A 20,123-nucleotide genomic window follows, 5' to 3' on the forward strand; every position below is an offset into this window, starting at 1 on the left:
TACGCCGGAGGAAAGGACTGCAGGAGTGAGGCAGGCACAGCGCTCAGGGAGGCCGAAGAGAAGACCCCTGCAAAGGCCAGCAGATGGGAGACCGAAGAGGAAAGCGACAGTCTCAAACTGAGGACAAGCTAGCGGCAAAGGAATCAGATTGTTTAATTGTTGACATTTAAAAAGAGAATTGTAGATCTACATGTGAATGTGAATAGACTGTCATCTGAGAGCTGACCAAACAGAAGCCAGAAGAAAGCATATTAAAATATCAAGTGAGTGTGAGATGGGAATGCCTGGGAAATCAAGGAGAGGGCAGACGCGTGGAGGCCGAGAACCGCCACCACGGAGCAGAGCAACAGAAAGGGAATCCAGGGGACCTGAACTAGGCAGGGTCTTCCAAAAGGAGTCAAAGCACCAAGCTCAATTGGCTGGAGGAAGGCTGGGGGGAACGGAAGAAGTCACTGTACACAACCAGGTCTACTGATCTAATTTAAAAAATCCCACCTGAATCATCCCAGAGAGAAACCTTCCAAAGAGTATGAGAGCTATAGAGAGAGTGGAAAACTTATTGCCACCAAAGAAAAGTCACCTTTCCTGTGACCTTTAAGAAAGAAAAGACTTCAAAGGACAGAGAGGGTCACTCAACTGAATCAGAGGCTCTGACATCACAACTGTTCAAATGAACAAGAAGAACAAAGAGGTCTGAGACAGGCCAAGAGGCAAAAGGGTTTTCTCTTGTACGTACAGCAAGTCATGGTCTTAGCACCCAGTGACGTCAGCCTCCGAGCGGGCTGGGGCTGTGCCTGTGCTCTGGGTGGGCAGGCTGACACTGTGAAGGAGGGTGATATAACCTCGCCAGCAAAGTCAGCCACAGCGGGTCACCCTCCCCAACAGTGCCCACCTCTCCTCTCCCATGCCATACTTACTACAGACTGGGAGAAAAGGGAAAGGAAGAACGTGGAGCTCTTAACCTCAGGGGGCTTGCTTTCTCCTCAAGCAGCCAGAACACACAATCCAAAGGAGGAGGAAACCCAGCATGGACACTGCAGCTTCAGAAGCACCGCTAGGCAGTCCCGCCTCTGGGCTTGGAAGACTGTTCCTTGTCTTAGGGGAGACCACTGACAACCAGGCAGTGACAGGCAGATGGGAAGAAGTCGAACAGTCACAGACTTCAGCAAAAGGGAATTTTAAGAGACAGATGAAGTGCTTCCTGTTTGTGAACTGATCCCCTCACTAAGCAAAGAGACAAGAAGTGAAGCCGAGGAGATTGTTTAAAAGTAAAGAAAAAGAAAAAGGCAGCTCTTCCCCAGGTAGTAAACTTGCAAACACAGACAAAAGGAAGAAGTGACCTCCATGGAAGCAGGGAAACCCCCACCCAAAAGTACATTCGTAATCAAAGGCAGAAAGGACCAAACTAATGTATACAGGCTATGGAAGCTAATGTGCCCTTCTCCAGAGAGGCCAAAACACACATTTCCCCAGAATGGCCCTGGAAATGCAGAAGGTAGGTGTTCCCTGGACAAGAGAGGCAAGCTAAAAGAGTTGGGAAATTCCCAAGCTACTTCTAGGCTTTTTTTTTTTCCTGTTCCCAGGCACTGAGCATTCATAAAAACCCCACAGCAAATTTAATAAATTAAAAAAAAAAAAACCCATGGCTCCAAGACCAAGTGAAAAGTGAAGCTAAGACTTTGCTGCTTGGAGAAAAACACAGTTTGCCCAAAGTCCCCACAAAATAGACTCAAGAAAATAACCAGACAGGAGGACCACCCCCAAATCTGAGCACCTAGGCCACAGTCCTGATGGCTTCCCACACCCCTCCTGAGCACCAATGCAATAAACAGCTGCCCTGGAGAAAACAATGGGCCTTTGTCTGTATCTTTGCCTTTGGATTATTTTGGAGAACCAAACAGGATAATTCCTTTGGAAGATGGTTCTCTTAAACACTGGGCCAGGCCATGATAAAGTTGTTATTATTTTTTTACCATCTACAGCATCCCTCTCAAATAAATTTCTACCTGTTCCATATTGGGTAGAATGGGTCTTGTGCAGTTCTCATCCCTACCCGTGTATGACTCTGCCACAGAAGGTCCTTGGGGCGCCCCTCCTGGAGCCTTCATAAGCCAGACACCAGAGCTGCTACTTCTGCTTTCTTCTCAGCCTGGCTGCAGAAATAAAAGCCCAGGACCTGTTCCGACTCTCCTCCTCTCCATTCACTGCAACGTCCCACACTGAGTCAATTACAGAGATTGTTGATACTGTTTCCATCAACATACCTGTCAAGCGTAACTGTGATTGAAAAAATAAAGTATGAAACAAGCTGAACAATCCAGCTTCCCCTAAGGCTGCACCATCATATAAAAATTCCCAAACTGACAAATACATCAGTACATTTTATGTTGTCCTTTTCCTTGACTTTTAAATATTTTAAATCTCATCTCATTGCGTCACAGACGAGTATAAGGTACTTTCTTGGAAAGAGCTGTCCTATGATTCTATTTACTTTTTTGTTTGTTTTTAATGTACGTTAATCTGGTTTTCTCATTTCCTCTCTGACATGATGTGAAGATGATAATAGCTTGGAGTTTTTGTTTCGTTTTAGTCTCTTTCCTTGCAAAAACTTTTAAAATCTGGGAATCATATAGTCTCAGAAAACAAACAAACCAAAACTGAGTTGTGTGAAACCCCATATCCCTAGAGCGTGCAAGGCTTTTCTCCTCCGCAGGAATAGCTGGCAGAAAATGAATTCGGGAGTCACTTCCTCCAAAGCACCATTGCCGAGGGTGAGATACCACAGCACAAGGTCCCTTTCCACTAAACAGAGACAGCCTGAAGAGCAACTAGTGCCTTCTCCCTCGATTCCTCTCTCCTAGCCAGCACTCATCCTCTCCCTGAACGCCCCCAAATAAAGCATACTTGGAGTTTTTCAGAACAGTTAGCTGGACACCACGAGTTCCCTAATCCAATCCAGAAAATCACTCATTTTCCAGGATTTCAGCCCAAGAAGGCATCACAATGCAGTGGGAAGGGCTTTGGAATCCAATGAACCTGGGTTCAAAATGGATTCTCGGACAAGTCACATAACTTCTCTGAGTCATGATTCCCTCCTCTGTGAGACAATCAGTAAGATTTATGAAAGCAGTGAGAGGCACACAGTAGGTCTCCCGGACTGACTCAGTATTTCCCTGACAACATTCTCTACTGTTGTCCCCCAAGAGCTAGGCTTTTCTCAAACTTTTTTGGAAATTACAAAACCAAATACAGCATTCTCCCACAAGAAATCGGTCATGAGGCTCTCCTTACCTTGCCTCACCTGCCACATTCCCATGGCTGTCTTCAGTTCCTTCCCAGCCTCCCCTAGGAAAGGCCCGGGATAGCTCTTCAATGGTATAAATCTCCCAATTCGCCCCCTCAAGAGCCTGCAAAAATGAATTATTAAGTGGCTCCGGGTTCTCTAAGGGCAAGGATGTCAGTGTCATCCTGGAAAATATTAAAATGTGGAAAAACCACTCATCTCACCAACTCGTGTTTCTGTGTGGTATCGAGTCAGCCCTTGATGGTTTCCTTTTGGCGTTCGTTCAAACTGTTCTGTGCAAACACCGAAGCACGGCTCTATCTCACTTTGCTGAACCAATGTTCCAAATAGGCAAAAAAAAAAAAAAAAAAAAAAGCAATTAATTTTTCAGGACTATATCATCTTATTTTCCAGCACTCCTATTTTGATCCCTATCACAGAAGCCTGTCTACCTACCATGAAAGCAGAGAACTCCCAGTACCAGACGGACCAGAAGAATAACCCTACATGCTGCCTTTTCTGGGACCACATTAGTTTCCTACGGTTGAATTCTTTATAGCAGGGTGATTTAGTAAATATACATGTTAAGTTTGATTTAATTGGCAAAATTTTGTAAAAGCTTTTTAAGATTTATTTTTATTTATCAGTTTTTAGAGGGGGGGAGTGGGAAGCATCAACTCATCAACTTGTAGTAGTTGCTTTCCGTATGTGCCTTGACTGAGCAAGCCCTGGGATTTTTTTTTTTTTTAACAGAGACAGAGAGAGAGTCAGAGAGAGGGATAGACAGGGACAGACAGACAGGAACGGAGAGATGAGAAGTATCAATCATTAGTTTTTCGTTGCACGTTGCAATACCTTAGTTGTTCATTGATTGCTTTCTCATATGTGCCTTGACTGCTGGCCTTCAGCAGACTGAGTAACCCCTTGCTTGAGCCAGTGACCTTGGGTCCAAGCTGATGAGCTTTTGCTCAAGCCAGATGAGCCCGCACTCAAGCTGGCGACCTCGGGGTCTCGAACCTGGGTCCTTCCACATCCCAGTCCAACGCTCTATCTACTGTGCCACCGCCTGGTCAGGCAAGCCCTGGGTTTTGAAATGGCGACCTCAGCATCCCAGGTTGACGCTTTATCCGCTATTCCACCTCAGGCCAGGATTATAAAAGCTTTTCACTTAAACAAATGCACAAATCAGAGAAGGGAAAATATCTTTTATTGACTCAAGGATCTAAAACTTTGGTTTCTAAGTTGCAAACACCCTTTTCAATGAAAAGCTGTGGGCCTCAACCAAGCATGTGGCCAATGTGTGGAAAGAACCCCCTGGACTCAAGCACTAACCTCAGTCTGGCCACTGCTCTTAAAGTACAAAACCTGTAAGAGGAATAGACCCTTCCCAGGCCTCATTATTCGCCCCTAGTAGAATGTAAGTAGAATCTCTACATTTGTAGGAAGGTCCCGAGATTATTAACATGGAAACCATCACTGGGAAGGGGGCACCATGATGGATGGCTCTCCTATCTCATGCCTGGCCCTTGGCCAGAGAACCCTCACAGCCATCTACCACCATCACCTCCCCTTTCTGGGCCATCCTGTTCATGCAACTCCTGCTGTCTCCCCCAAACTTCTCGTGTTCTTTTCTACTTCTAGGCCCTTTGCATATACTGTCCCCTCTTCCTGGAATGTCTTTCCACCTCTACTTCGCTCGGTCAACTCCATCAGTCCCTCAAGAGTCGGCTCTCACAGCACCTCCTCCGGTTGCTTTCCCTGGCCCTGGCGCTTCCTGTGCATCTTTCCCTTGTCAGTCTTCCCTTTCTTCCAGTCGAGCACTGGAATTGTATTTCCTTGTAGATGTTTGTTTATCGTAAGTGCCCTATAGAAAATTACAAAACAAGTATTCCTCTCATATGCTTAAGTTAACATTTAAATTATTGTATCATGAACAGCAGTAGAGATACACTTTATGGCATATTATAAATATTGGCATTTTGTAAATATTGACCTTTTTTATTAAGTGAGAGGAGGGGAGATAGACTCCCACATGCGCCCCAACCAGGATCCACCCAGCAACCCCTGTCTGGAGCCGATGCTCAAACCAATCAAACCACTGGCTGCAAGAGGGGAAGAGAGAGAGAGAAGGGGGTTGGGAGGAGAAGAGAAGTACAGTGTGGCCATAAAGTCATGGTGCACTTTTGACTGGTCACAGGAAAGCTACAAAAGACAATAGAAATGTGAAATCTGCACCAAATAAAAGGAAAACCCTCCCAGTTTCTGTAGGATGATGTGGCAGCATGTGCGCATGCGCAGATGATGACATAATACTGTGTATACAGCGGGGCAGCCCATGGCCATGCCAGTCGAGATGTGGACGGTACAGAGGAAAGTTCAGTGTGTTCTGTGGCTCGCTAAATTTGAATCTGTGACCAAAGTGCAATGTGAATATTGGCGCGTTTATAATGAAGCGCCACCACATAGGAATAATATTATTCGATGGGATAAGCAGTTGAAGGAAACCGGCAGTTTGGTGGAGAAACCCCGTTCTGGTAGGCTATCAGTCAGTGACGAGTCTGTAGAGGCTATACGGGATAGCTACCTAAGGAGCCCTAAAAAATCTGTGCGTGAGCCCACATCGAACTGCACTGAATAGGTATGAAACTGGTGTTTTCCTTTTATTTGGTGCAGATTTCACATTTCTATCGTCTTTTGTTGCTTTCCTGTGACTGGTCAAAAGTGCACCATGACTTTACGGACACACTGTAGATGGTCGCTTCTCATGTGTGCCTGACTGGGGATCAAACCCAGGAGGTCCACATGCTGGCCCAATGCTCTTATCCACTAAGCCAACCAACCAGGATGAATATTGACATTTTAAATGAAAACTACCACATTATTCTCTTAAATAAATCCAAATAAATTCAATAAAATCTAAATAGCATAGTGATTTAAAAGACATCCATTTTTTAAAATTATTTATTGAAATTGGTGAGAGAGAAAGGGAGAGGGAGAGAGACAGAGAGAGAGAGAGAGAGAGAGAGAGAAAGAGAGAGGGAGAGAGAGAGAGAGAAAGAGAGAGGGAAAAATACATCAATCTGTTCCTGTCTGTGCCCTGACTAGGGAATCGAACTGGCAACTTCCGTGCACTGGGACAACAAACACTGTAACCATCCGACCTATCTGGCCAGGGCAAGACATCATTCATTTTAAAAAACATAAAATTTTATACCATTCCTTTTTATCCTTCTACCTTTAATTTCCTTTATACTTCCACCTCAGAATTTTATCCTAATATTCACATTTGAAAATTTTTATTGATCAACCTATGATACCTCTCTGCAATATAACTATTAAATATATATATATATACATACATGTATCTACACAAAAAGTTTTTTTAATTTTCCTATAAGCTCTAAATGTTAAAATTTTTTTCTTTTGTATTGCTTTCATTATCTTTATTTTATTATTAATATGAAATTCATTAAAACATCATTATATTAAATTTTCTATTACTAAATGTAGTAAGTAAAATTTTATTGTAAATGCATAAATTTTCCATTTTCATAGTTGCAAGCACCAAGAAATTTTGTTCACATAAATAACTAGATAGACATGAAAGAAATTTTGTTTTAGCAATATCAGTCTCTGCACTTATTCTGAGGTACACACCAAAATTACACAGTAATTTATCATCAAAAATTATTTTTAGTTATCTACCAACTAGAAACATTTTCAACTTTATTGAAAGCAAAAATAGAAACCATCTGATTTGGAAAAAGATTTGTTTCTCAGAGTCATTCATTTTCTTAATATTTCTAATTGTTCCTTTGTTTGTTAACCTGGAAGTTTTCGCACACCAGGCCCAGAAGTAGCAAGGTTTGGGATGAGTTGCGGCTATGCCTCTTTTTGTAAAGTGGAAGAAGAGTGACTGAGAAAGAGTGACTGGCCTGACCTGTGGTGACACAGTAGACAAAGAGTTGACCTGGAACGCTGAGGTCACCAGTTCGAAACCCTGGGTTTGCCAGGTCAAGGCACATATGGGAGTTGATGCTTTCTGCTCCTCCCCCCTTCCCTCTCTCTCTCTTCCTCCTCCCTCTCTAAAAATGAATAAAGGCTTAAAAAAAATTTTTTTTTTTAAAGAGAAAGAGTGATAGAGTACAACTGTATTCACAGACAGATGGTACATGGAAGTCAAGGATCCGAAAATCATCCCAGTCTAAAGACCAATGGCTTACTGTGCCCCTCACCTAAATGGTAACATTATCAAAATTAAAAATTAATATTAAATTGTATTTATTCATGGACAATTTTTGTTATATTTTAACAGAAAGAGACTGAAAATAATCAAAATGTACTTCAATAAAGGTCTGATTAAATAAATCATGGAACACCCATAAACAGAAACCGTACTACATGGTTCCCCTGAGGGAATGAACTGGGTCCCCCCAAAATCAGGACCCACACCTATAATCCCAGCCTTGGCTCCTATATCCTGTCTATACAGTCCTCATGACATCATTCCCCATTCTGCACGATGGTTTCTAGACCCCAGCATGGGAGTCTATCGCCCATTGAGCAACACAGACTAGGAAGTGCCCAGAGAACCAAAGGGTAATAGGTTTGCTATGAACATTTACAGAACTGAACATGGAAGCCTAAATCTGGAGAAAGTAGGAAGTTTCTATGCTGAGGTGGTAGGTAGCCTGGACCCATATAGTATGAAGGAATCCTGTACTTAAGAGGTTGGTGATAGTAGAAAGAAGACTTCTCCACAAGCTGCTGGCCCCAGAGGACAGGGCTCTGTCCTTGGAAAAAGGCAAGTGGAGGGCAGTGCAGCCAGCACCACAGCAGCACCCAGACTGCAATCTGGCCACTAGGCAGAGCCCCGCTCTTTGGAAGGCCCCACTCACCACTGTGAGGAAGAGACAAAAGGAGGAGCGAGCCAAGACTTTGCAACTTGGTGAGAGGGATGGAGCCAACAGATGGGAGCAAATGAACCTAGTTTTACACCACATTTTCCTACCTTTGTGCCTCAGAATATTCTTCCCAGTTAAAGTCCCCCTTGCTCTTCACCAAGTCAAATCCTGCCAACCCTCTAACAAGATGATGCCCCTATTCACCCTACACAACCTGCTCAAACTCTTCTGCTCTTTAGTAAGTTCTCATAGCTTAAACCCTTATTATGTCAGATGCTTGCCAATGACTTCTAACCTGCTTCGTGAATCCACTTATGTTTTCGTATTAACCTTTAGCTCTTGACTGTGGGCAGGATCTGTGACTTCCTAGTCTTATAAATCTGTAATTTTCTTATCCCACAGGATCAGCCCTCAATGCTTTTACCACGCAGGATACCTACCTGCTTACAGTTTCAATACACTGTCTCCTGGGCCTTATCTCAAACATCTACCTCTTTCACATAATTAAAGATTCCCTAGACACATGGAAAGTTTTCTTGGGTTCTTTATGGTCTCTAACTTAGGGCTGTGCATTTGCTCAGCACTCAGTGAAATTGCCCAACCCATCACTCAGGGGCTCCCCTACGCTGAGGCCATAACACCAACCAGCCTCTCCAGGAACATGCCCACATGGTACATCTGTCAGGTTCAAACCATATCCCACGAAAGGAGGCTCAACAAGTACATGCAGAAGAATGAATAAACAGAAAAAAGATATCAGCAGTCAAAAATAACTTATGGTAGAAAAGAAGAACAAAGCTAATCCCAGTAATGGAATGTTTTCCTCACAGTAAAAACTCAATAAATAAATAAAATTTACAGAATGACGGATATTGATTCTCAAGAATATGAAACAGACCCTCATAATGACTATGCAAGACAGGATGCAAAAGAAATAGTAAAAGCGTAACGTTTATGCTAAATCAATGAATACAAGTCAATTAACAAAGAAAATAACAGTGCCTACGTCACAGGTTCATTGAAAGCATTAGAGTAGCATAATAACAAACATGCACTCAAAAATGTTAGCTATTATCATTATTATTTTTACTTTATAACAATAAATTCCAGATTGAGTACAGGTTTAAGTAAAACAATGACATCATAAAAGAGGTAGTTGACTACATAATGGGTATTTATTTTAATCTTGCTCAGGGAAGAGTGTTCTAAGAATAACACCACAGGTTTAAAGAAATTGTTTAAGGCTAACAAATTTCACTACATTAAATTATTAAAAATGTTTATATGCAGAAAACAATAAAGTAAAAAGATAAATGACAAACTGAGAGAAATATAGGTAGTATATATATCATGAGTTAATATTTTAAAAATTGGTGAAATCAGTAAAAATAAAATATGAAAATATAGGAACACGTAAATCAAGAGAAATATAAATTAAGTGGCATTAAACATATGAGAAGGCCCTGACCAAGCGGTTCAGTGGACAGAGCTTTGGCCCGGTATATGGACGTCCCAGGTTCATTTTCCAGTAAGGGCACACAGAAGAAGTGACCATCTGCTTCTCTCTGCTTCCCTCTCTCCCTTATCTCCCTCTTCCCCTCTTGCAATCAGTGGCTTGACTGGTTTGAGCATTGGCCCCAGGTGCTGAGGATAGCTTAGTTAGTCTGAGCATCAGCCTCAGGCACTAAAAATAGCTTGGTTGATTCGAGCATCAGTCCCAGATGGGGGTTGCCAGGTTAATCCTGGTCGGGGCACATGTGAGAGTCTGTCTCACAATCTCAGTGGCAATAAAATTAACGCAAATTAAAACAACAATGCAATACCATTTTAAAATATTTTTTTATGTATTGAATTTTAGAGAGAGAAAGGAAGAAAAAAAAGCATCAATTTCTTGTTCCATTTATTTATGCATTTATAAATTGGTTGATTCTTGTATGTGCCCTGACCAGGGATAGAACTTAGCACGTCGGGACAATGCTCTAACCAACTGAGCTATCTGGCCAGGACTACAATACCATTTTTATCTTAGCAGATTTGCAAATATTATTTTTAATTTTAGTTTAGCAAGGATGATTAAAATCAGGCACTCACTCACCCTTGTGGAAGTGTATGCAGGTTAAAGACTTGCTGGAGGGCAATTTGGCCAACCTCACCAAAAGCCCTTGAAAATGTTCATATTTTCCAAGTATCCATTTTACTTCTACAAATGTATACTCCAAAACAATCATAGAACTACACTAAAATACAGGCATAAAAAAGTTCATCACAGTGTTTTTATAATAGCAAAAAGGGGTAAAAATTCAATATAAATAAGAAAGTAGATAAATATTTAGTTTGTGACTGTACATTTGTTTTACAGCGTTGATATACATTTTAGTATGTATGTAAAATTTGGTCATCTCTGTAAAATAGGCTTGTGAGAGATTTTTTTGGTTTGTTTCTATTTTCTAATTTTTCTAGTAAGAACATGAATTTCTTGTGTAAAAGTCAATTAAGGAGCAAATGCCCCATCCATAGTCTCTTAAACATAATGAGAAAAGGAGAGAAACACTTAAATAAGAACCATCTATAATGATCATGCCTCCAGTGTTCAAGAAGGGCCTGATTCAGCCAGAGCTGAGTCCTGAAGGATGACTTTGCCAGGCAATGCAGTCAGAAGGCCAAGAGAATATCAAGTGCAAAAAAAATGGGGGTGGGGGGGGGCAGGAGAGAACCTATTTATTGTATTGGTAAACTGCATGCAGGTTCAGCAGGCTAAGTGTGGAGGGCTTGAAGCAAACGCCAGATGACAAAGATTTTTGAATGTCAAGTAAGTGTGCACTTATCCGGTGAAAGAAAATTCAATAGAGAGCTTTTGTGATTCACTTATATGAAGATCAAGAAAAGGCAAAACAGAAGGTAACCGAAGGTCAGGGACAGGACTGCGGAAGAAACATAAGGCGACCTTCTGCGGGGCTGGAAATGTTCTATAGACCTTGATCTGAGTGGTGGTTACACGGGTGAATACAAATGCTGAAATCCTTACATGCCTAATATTTGTGCAGTTTACTGTGTTATTCCTCATAAAAAGGAAAATCGTAGGAAGATTAAACTGTCTTTTAGAAAGCCCACTCTCGGGAGCAGCCTGGGAGATTGGCTGAAGAATATGGGGGCGGGGGGACATATGCTGACACAGTGCAGCTGCATTCCAGGAAAAAGATGGGTTGGAGGCAGCAAGACAGCAAGGAGGACTTTGCAGAAATGAAACCGACAGGACTTCACAAGTGTGATTATTGAGAGAGAAGGAAAAATCAGAAACAACTCTGATATCATTAAAGGAGCCGGTGAGCTTTTTTACATAGATAAGTGCCGACGTGGACTGACGTGGAAGGTTTGAGGCGCCTGCGGATTGTCCAGCTGCCCACCAGCGATAATTATGTACATTAACGACACGCCAGGTCGTCTTCTAAGTACATATATTAATTCATTTCACCTCACAAAGGCCTTATGAGATAGGCACTATTATTACCCCATTTTACAGCTGAGGAAACTGATGACTAGAGAGGTTAAGCAACTTATCCATATTTAATAAGTGGTGGAAAATGGATTCAAACACAGGCCATTTGGCTCAAAAGTTCATGCTCTTAAAGTGACCACTGAGATACAGGTGATGTATCCCTGGCATAAAGGAAATAGTTTACACTCTGGGGATGCCTGAGATCCCACAGGAAGAGAGCATACAAAAATAAAGAATGCTAAAGCATGCTTTTCAATGTTGTTGGAAGGATGAAATAAAATGACATGTATAAACCCTTTAGCAGTACACAGGTCCCAGAGTCAGCACTTAATTAACAATACCTATTACGGACAACCCTTCAACAAGACAAAGGGGACTGGGTTAGATTAAAAGCAGCATAAGGGACATATCAATCAGATGTAGTGCGCGGTTGCAGGTTCAATGTTAGTATGGAAAAAAACAATGACAAGGACACTTGGGGGTCGATGGGAAACCTGAAATTTGATCTGAGTATTAGTTACAATAAAAAAATTTACTGAATTGGAAAAGTGGAGATAATTTAAAAATAAGACAGAATGAAAAACAGTATGTATAGAATGATCTTGCTTTGGTAAAGAAAAGAATACAAATGTGTACACAGATACGCCTACGGAAGGATCTAAAAGAGGGTGCACTAAGATACGAACAGTGATCACTGAGAGCTGGGTGTTGGGAAAGTGAAGCTTTCTATCTTTTGTATAGTGTACTACAATGCATAAAATAAAATTTTAAAAGAACTCATTTAAGTTGAAGTTGAAGATAAAGATGATTCTATACTGTGTAGTTTTCTATTGCAGGAGCTCACGGACACAAAAGGAGCAGACAAGCTTGCTCCGGGCGCCAAGCAAAGGAGAGAGAAACAACCTCACTACAGTTGGCAATCCAGAGGCTCAATGAAACAGTCCTCCTTTGTGTCTACCTTCTTTTGCCTCTTTTGTTCTAGGCAGCTGCCTTTCCAGATGATGGGAAAATTTACCCTGATTGCCTCCCCTCTCATTTGTGAACTTCATTCTAAGGAAATAAACCGCATGACCCTCCCAGCACCCCGAGAGAGAGCTAGGGAAGCAGACAGAACTGAGGAGCTGGAGAAATACAGAATACGGCATGCCCTGTAGCCATGCTGTAGGCAAAGCAACTTTCAGAGAAATCTTCTTTGTGATTCCACAGGCAAGATGGATTCTCCTGGAAAGATTTCAAACATAAGGTTTCATCAGGGAAATGCTCCCATAATGAAACCTTCCAGACTTAATGCAAAGGAGCTCATTTTCATTTTTCTAAAATGTAAAGGTGGAGTTAGGGGACAAGGATAAGGAAGAAAAGTGAGGGCAAAACAGGAAAGGAGAATACATGACTGCTGATTACACTCTCCTCTTGGCTGGAAAGCTGCCACATCTACCTGGTAAATCCCAGTCACCAATTTTTATTCATCTTCAAAACTGCCTCAGCATTGGCCCTGGCTGGCTGGCTGGCTCAGTGGTAAAGCGTCGACCTGCCAAGTGGATATCCCGGGTTCGATTCCTAGCCAAGGCACACAGGAGAAGCACCCATCTGCTTCTCCACCCTTCCCCCTCTCCTTTCTATCTCTCTCTTCCCCTCCTGCAGTCAAGGCTCCATTAGAGCAAAGTTGGCCCAGGTGCTGAGGATGGATCTGGCGCTGAGGATGGCTCCATGGCCTCCACCTCAGGTGCTAGAATGGCTCCATTGCAAAGGAGCATTGCCCCCTAGTGGGCATGCTGGGTGGATCCCGGTCAGGCACATGTGGGAGTCTGTCTCTCTGCCTCCACACTTCTCACTTCAGAAAAATTTTTTTAAATTTTTTAAAAAAACCAGAAAACCTGCCTCAGCATTCAGCACGTGCTCTGATACACAGTGAACATTCAACAAGTGAATGCAGACATAAGCAAACAGTCTGAACTAACGGAGGATTTACTGACCATGTTAAGTAACCTCTGGGGCCAAAAAAACCTTAACATGGAAAAGAACCAAATGTTAATAATCTATTAATAACACTTGCTGTGATATGATCAAAAGATGAAAGTTCTAATACTCAGCACAGTATCTGGTATGTAGCAGGTCCTGCTCATTAAGTTTTTGTTGAATGCTCCAGGATTTTTTTTTCTGCAAATCCAACTTTCAGATCCAGTATAAAATATTATTTAGAGGTTTGTGTTCTCACTTTCATGCTGACTTTTAAAGGTTTTCTTTAGCCCTGGCTGGTTGGCTTCAGTGGTAGAGAGTTGGCCCAGGTGTGGAAGTCCCAGATTCAATTCCCAGTCAGGGCTCACAGAAGCAACCATCTGCTTCTCTATCCCTCCCCCTCTTGCTCTTTCTATCGCTCTCTCTCTCTCTTCTCCTCCTGCAGCCATGGCTAGAATGATTCTAGCAAACTTGGCCCCTGGCACTGAGGATGGCTCCATGGCCTGCCTCCTGTGCTAAAATAGCTTGGTTGCAGAGCAACAGAGCAGCAGCCCAGATGGGTAGAGAATCACCTGGTAGGGGGTTTGCCATGTGGATCCCAGTCAGGATGCATGCGGGAGTCTGTCTCTGCCTCCCTGCCTCTCACTTAATAAAAAATAAATAAATAAATAAAAATTAAAATAAAAAAAATATTTTCCTTAGAGATGGAAAAAGATTCCTGAGGATGAAAAAAACTTTAAAATTATCATGCCATATGCCCATTAACTGGCCTGGTAAGGGCTTTAGCAATCTATTCTCATCAGCAGTGGTCCCCAACCTTTTTTGGGCCACAGACCAGTTTAATGTCAGAAAATATTTTCACAGACTGGCCTTTAGGGTGGGATGAATAAATGTATCATGTGACCAAGACAAGCGTCAAGAGTGAATCTTAGACGGATGTAACAGAGGGAATCTGGTCATTTTTTAAAAACAAAACATCATTCAGACTTAAATATAAATAAAACAGAAATAATGTAAGTTATTTATTCTTTCTCTGTGGACCAGTACCAAATGGCCCACGGACCGGTACTGGTCCGCAGCCCAAGGGTTGGGGACCACTGCTCATCAGCACTGGTTGAAAACTTATGTGGACTACATCAATTGCCCTGGGCATTACCACAACCCATCCATTCAAAGCACTTGTGGGCCCAGGAGGCAGGTTTTATTCCTATGGGCGTCAAGTCCTTTAAAAAAAATAATGGTGCAAGACTAGGTTCCAGACTGCCTGACTTCCCAGCCACCACACAGCTCCTCTGACAGAAAGGTTCAGGCTCACTCTCAGAAGCTGCTCCCATCCATTATCCGTCTGCTCCTCTGCCCCTCTTCACCCCCTGCATCACTGTTTTCACATTAGTAAGGTGTTTTCTTCTGTCCTTACTGTCCTAATCAGGCTCAGGTTAGTAAAATTGAAGAATTAACATTTGAACACTAAAATGTCATTTACAGCCATATGCAGAATTAAGGTAAAGTTCTCCAGCTTCATATGTCAAAATTCTCTTAGAAATCTGGGCACACACATCTTATATTATATGTCATCTTTAAAACCACCACAGATTTCTATTTTTTTCCTTCCTTTTCGAAGTGAGAGGAGGGGAGATAGAAAGACAGACTCCCACATGGACCCCAACCAGGATCCACCCAGCAACCCCCATCTGGGGCTGATGCTCTGCCTATCTGGGGCCATGCTCACAACTGAGCTATTTTTAGCACCTGAGGCGGAGGCTACACGAAGTCATTCTCAACACCTGGGGCCAACACACTCGAATCAATCAAGCCATGGCTGTGGGAGGAGAAAAGAGAGAGAGAGAAGGGGGAGGGGCAGAGAAGCAGATAGTCACCTCTCCTGTGTACCCTGACTGGGAATCAAACCCAGGACATCCACAAATCCAGCGGATATGCTACCACTGAGACAACTGGCCAGGGCCCACCACAAATTTCTAAAAAACAAAACAAACAAAAGCTAGTAGGCCCCTAACTACACTACTACCTGGATTTTTACAAGGGACTCCTAACTCCTCCAAGGCTCCTTTCTTCCTCAATTCCAATCCATCTTCTGTATTACCAAAAATGTCACCTTCACTGGAGAGGAAAGATAGAACAATATTTCAAGCATTTTCACATGTGTCCTTGTCATTCCAAATTTGAAGTCTTCAATATAATATTCAAGATCCTTCAGGATCAGTGTTAGCCCTAGGCACTGAGGATAGGTCAGTTGGTTCAAGTACATTAGCCTCAGGTGCTAAAAATAGCTCAGTTGATTCAAGCATTGGCCCCAGACAGGGATTGCCAGGTGGATCTCAGTTGGAGTACATAGAAATCTGTCTCACTACCTCCCCTTCTCTCACTTAAAAAGAAAAGAAAAAAAGAGGAAGAGAAGAGAAAAAATGAAAGAAAGGAAAGGAAAGGAAAGGAAAGGAAAGGAAAGGAAAGGAAAGGAAAGGAGGGAAGGGAAAAGAAAGAAAAGAAAAATGATCCTTCAGGATCTGGTCTTTACTTTATACAGCCGACTGTATCTCCCATAGGTCTCTTTCATTAACCCGCTGATGCAGTGAGAACTGCCTAGTTGCCATCCCAGTTTCTAGCCCACACATTTTTTTCTGCCTCTGGACCTTTGCTCATGCGCATCCTCCTGAATTCTGAAGACAACATTAAAATGTATGGAGGAAATAGGCTCGACTTAGGAATCAAATACCTGAATTCTAGACATGGTTCTGACAAAAACCAGCTGTGTGCCTTTGGACAAGCCCTTAGCCTCTCTAAGCTCAGTTTCCCCATCTATAAACAAAAAGATTGAACTAGATCATCTTAATAGTCCTTCTAGCTTAAAATAAATAAATTACTTCATGATTCTTTTTTTTTTTTTTTTTTTTTTTTTTTTTTTCTGAAATTGGAAACGGAGATGCAGTCAGTCAGACTCCCGGATGCGCCCGACCAGGATCCACCCGGCATGCCCACCAGGGGGCGATGCTCTGCCCATCTGGGGTGTCGCTCTGTTGCAACCAGAGCCGTTCTAGCGCCTGAGGCAGAGGCCATGGAGCCATCCTCAGCGCCCGGGCCAACTTTGCTCCAATGGAGCCTTTGGCTACGGGAGGGGAAGAGAGAGACAGAGAGGAATGAGAGGGGGAGGGGTGGGGAAGCAGATGGGCGCTTCTCCTGTGTGCCCTGGCCGGGAATCAAACCCAGGACTCCTGCACGCCAGGCCAACGCTCTACCATTGAGCCAACCAGCCAGGGCCATTTCATGATTCTGTTTTTTTTTTTTTTTTTTTTTTCTTTTCTGAAGCTGGAAACGGGGAGAGACAGTCAGACAGACTCCCGCATGCGCCCGACCGGGATCCACCGGCACGCCCACCAGGGGCGATGCTCTCTGCCCACCAGGGGGCGATGCTCTGCCCCTCCGGGGCATCGCTTTGCTGCGACCAGAGCCACTCTAGCGCCTGGGGCAGAGGCCAAGGAGCCATCCCCAGCGCCTGGGCCATCTTTGCTCCAATGGAGCCTTGGCTACGGGAGGGGAAGAGAGAGACAGAGAGGAAGGAGGGGGTGGGGGTGGAGAAGCAAATGGGCGCTTCTCCTATGTGCCCTGGCCGGGAATCGAACCCGGGTCCCCCGCACACCAGGCCAACGCTCTACCGCTGAGCCAACCGGCCAGGGCCCACTTCATGATTCTTATACTCCCAACAAATCCAATCTCTCCTTCAGTCTACAGGTCCTCCACAGATTTTCTCTAAGCACTCCAGTCCATACTATGCTAACCCTTCTCTGAACTCCTAAGTCTGGAACCCAGAACAAATCACATAGTGCATTTATTCAACTAAGATTTTCTGAGCACCTTCTTAGCCAGATATTATGGCAAAGCCTTGGAAATAAATGTAAAGCCAAGTAGGACCAAGACCTGTATGTCCCTTTCCTCTCCACTATTTTTAGCCAAGTGAAGTAATATGAAACATGAATATCAGATGCAGATAATATTTATTCATCTAACAAATATTTAAAGAAACCCTTCCACGTAGTGATATAAAAAGTAAAGATACCAATAAACAGAATGACCAACTTCCTAATCTTCATGGAGTTTATTTATGTGGGAAAGCAGACAGAAAAACACACAAATATGCATATGATTTTAGCAGGAAAAGCAAAGCAAGGATTAAAGATGGACGAAGAGTAGTAGTTTTGCATAGGATGGTTGCGGAAATCCTCCCTGAGGAGATGCACATGAGCCGACACCTGAATGAAGTGAGGGTACAAACTAGCAACATTCAAAAAGAGCATGCCAGGCACAGGGCAAAAGCTCCTAAACAGAAAAGATGGGCACAAACAAAGGTGGAGAGCGGTTGGGAGGGTTACAGCGCTTAACAACCAGGTAGTAAATTTGAATTCTAAGTACGATGGGAGGGATCCCATGTGAAGGTTAAAGTCAGGGACAAATGTAAAACTTTGGTTGCAATGTGGAGAAGAGACCATGCAGGAACAAGAGGAGTCAGTTAAAAGGCTATACAGAACCACTGAGAACATGGTATCTTCCTCTGACTGGTTGGCTCAGTGGTAGAGAATCAGCCTGGCAAGTGGATGTCCTGGGTTCGATTCCCAATCAGGGCACATAGGAAAAGCACCCATCTGCTTCTCCATCCCTCCCCCTCTCGCTTCTCTCTCTCTCTCTCTCACGCTTCTCTCTCCCCCTCCCCTCTCTCTCATCCCCTCCTGCAGCCATGGCTCAATTGGAGCTAGTGGCCCTGGGTGCTGAGGATGGCTCCATGGCCTCCACCACAGGCTTTAAGAAGAGCTCGGATGCTGAGCAACCAAGCAACGGCCTAGATGGGCAGAGCATCACTCGTAGTGGGCTTGCCAGGTGGATCCCAGTTGAGGTGCATGCAGAGTCTGTCTCTGCTTCCCTCCTCTCACTGAATAAAAAATAAAATTAAAAAAGTGGTATCCTTGGCCCTGGCCGCAGTGGCTAGAGCAGGGGTCCGGAACCTATGGCTTGCGAGCCAGATGTGGCTCTTTTGATGGCTGCATCTGGATCGCAGACAAATCTTTAATAAAAAAAATGATAACGTTAAAAATATAAAACACTCTCATGTAATACAATCCACTCATTTCCTATCGCTCGTGTTCATGGTTACGGGTAGCTAGAGCCAATCACAGCTGTCCTCCGGAACAACACCAAATTTTTATTGGATAATGTATAACGTACACAGGTTGTTGTATGGCTCTCACGGAATTACATTTTTGTTTGTTTGTTCTGTTCTTTTTAAGATTTTTTTTTCCTTTTTCAGAGACAGAGAGTCAGAGAGAATGATAGACAGGGACAGACAGACAGGAACGGAGAGAGATGAGAAGCATCAATCATTAGTTTTTCATTGAATGTTGCAACACCTTAATTGTTCATTGATTGCTTTCTCATATGTGCCTTGACCACGGGCCTTCAGCAGACCGAGTAACCCCTTGCTCAAGCCAGCAACCTTGGGTCCAAGCTGGTGAGCTTTTGCTCAAACCAAATGAGCCCGCGCTCAAGCTGGCGACCTCGGGGTCTCGAACCTGGGTCCTCTGCATCCCAGTCTGATGCTCTATCCACTGCGCCACCGCCTGGTCAGGTTCACGGAATTACATTTTAAAATATGTGGTGTTCATGGCTCTCTCAGCCAAAAAGGTTTCTGACCCCTGGGCTAGAGCATCAGCCTGCATATGAACATCCCGGTTCAATTCCCAGTCAGGGCACACAGGAGAAGCAATCATCCACTTCTTCCCCCACCCTCCTCCTCCTCTTCCTCTTCCCCTCCTGCAGCCAGTGGCTTCATCAGTTGGAGCGTGGCCCCGGGCATTGAGGATAGCTGCCTTGGAGGAGTCTGCCTCACTATCTCCCCTTTCACCTGAAAGAAGGGGAAAGGGAAAGGGAAAGGAAAAAGGAAAGGAAAAGGAAAGAAAAGGAAAAGGAAAAGGAAAGGAAAGGAAAGGAAAAGGAAAAGGAAAGGAAAGGAAAGGAAAGGAAAGGAAAAGGAAAAGGAAAAGGAAAGGAAATGAAAAGGAAAAGGAAAGGAACGGCAAGAGGTATCCAGTCTCCAACTGCCTAGGTTCACATCCTGACTCTTCAATTTATGAGCTGTATGATCTCAAGAAAGTTCATTTCTGCCCTGGCCAGGTAGCTCAGCTGGTTAGAGCATTGTCCCTAAATGCCAAGGTTATAGTTCGATCCCTGATTAGGGCACCTACAAGATTTAACCAGTGAATGCATAAATAAGTGGAACAATAAATCAGTGTTTCTCTCTTTCTAAAAAATCAATAAATACATTTTTTAATTAAAAAAGAAACTTCATTTCTCTGTACTTCAGTTTCCATTTATATAAGTGAGTATAACAGTACCTAAATCATAAATTGGTCTGGAAGATTAAACTAGTGCACTAAAGCCCTTATAATGGAGTCTGGCACAGAGTAAACACTCCGCAAATGCT

The 20,123-nt window shown here is 43.3% G+C and overlaps 1 protein-coding gene across 2 annotated transcripts in view; it reads right to left on the minus strand.

Annotated features, from left to right (window-relative positions):
* DENND2B (DENN domain containing 2B) overlaps positions 1-20,123 on the minus strand; it is a 180,070-nt gene that overhangs the window by 149,588 nt on the left and 10,359 nt on the right. Inside the window, exon 1 of one of the 2 annotated variants that reach the window (XM_066250902.1) lies at positions 3,508-3,525. The exons of the other annotated variant lie outside the window; for it this stretch is intronic. The gene's annotated coding sequence lies outside the window, so the exon portion shown is untranslated. Of the gene's footprint in view, positions 1-3,507; positions 3,526-20,123 lie in introns of those variants that run through there. 2 annotated transcript variants of the gene reach the window in all.

The sequence above is a fragment of the Saccopteryx bilineata genome, chromosome 1 (genome assembly GCF_036850765.1).
Source record: "Saccopteryx bilineata isolate mSacBil1 chromosome 1, mSacBil1_pri_phased_curated, whole genome shotgun sequence".
NCBI classification, from domain to species: domain Eukaryota; kingdom Metazoa; phylum Chordata; class Mammalia; order Chiroptera; family Emballonuridae; genus Saccopteryx; species Saccopteryx bilineata.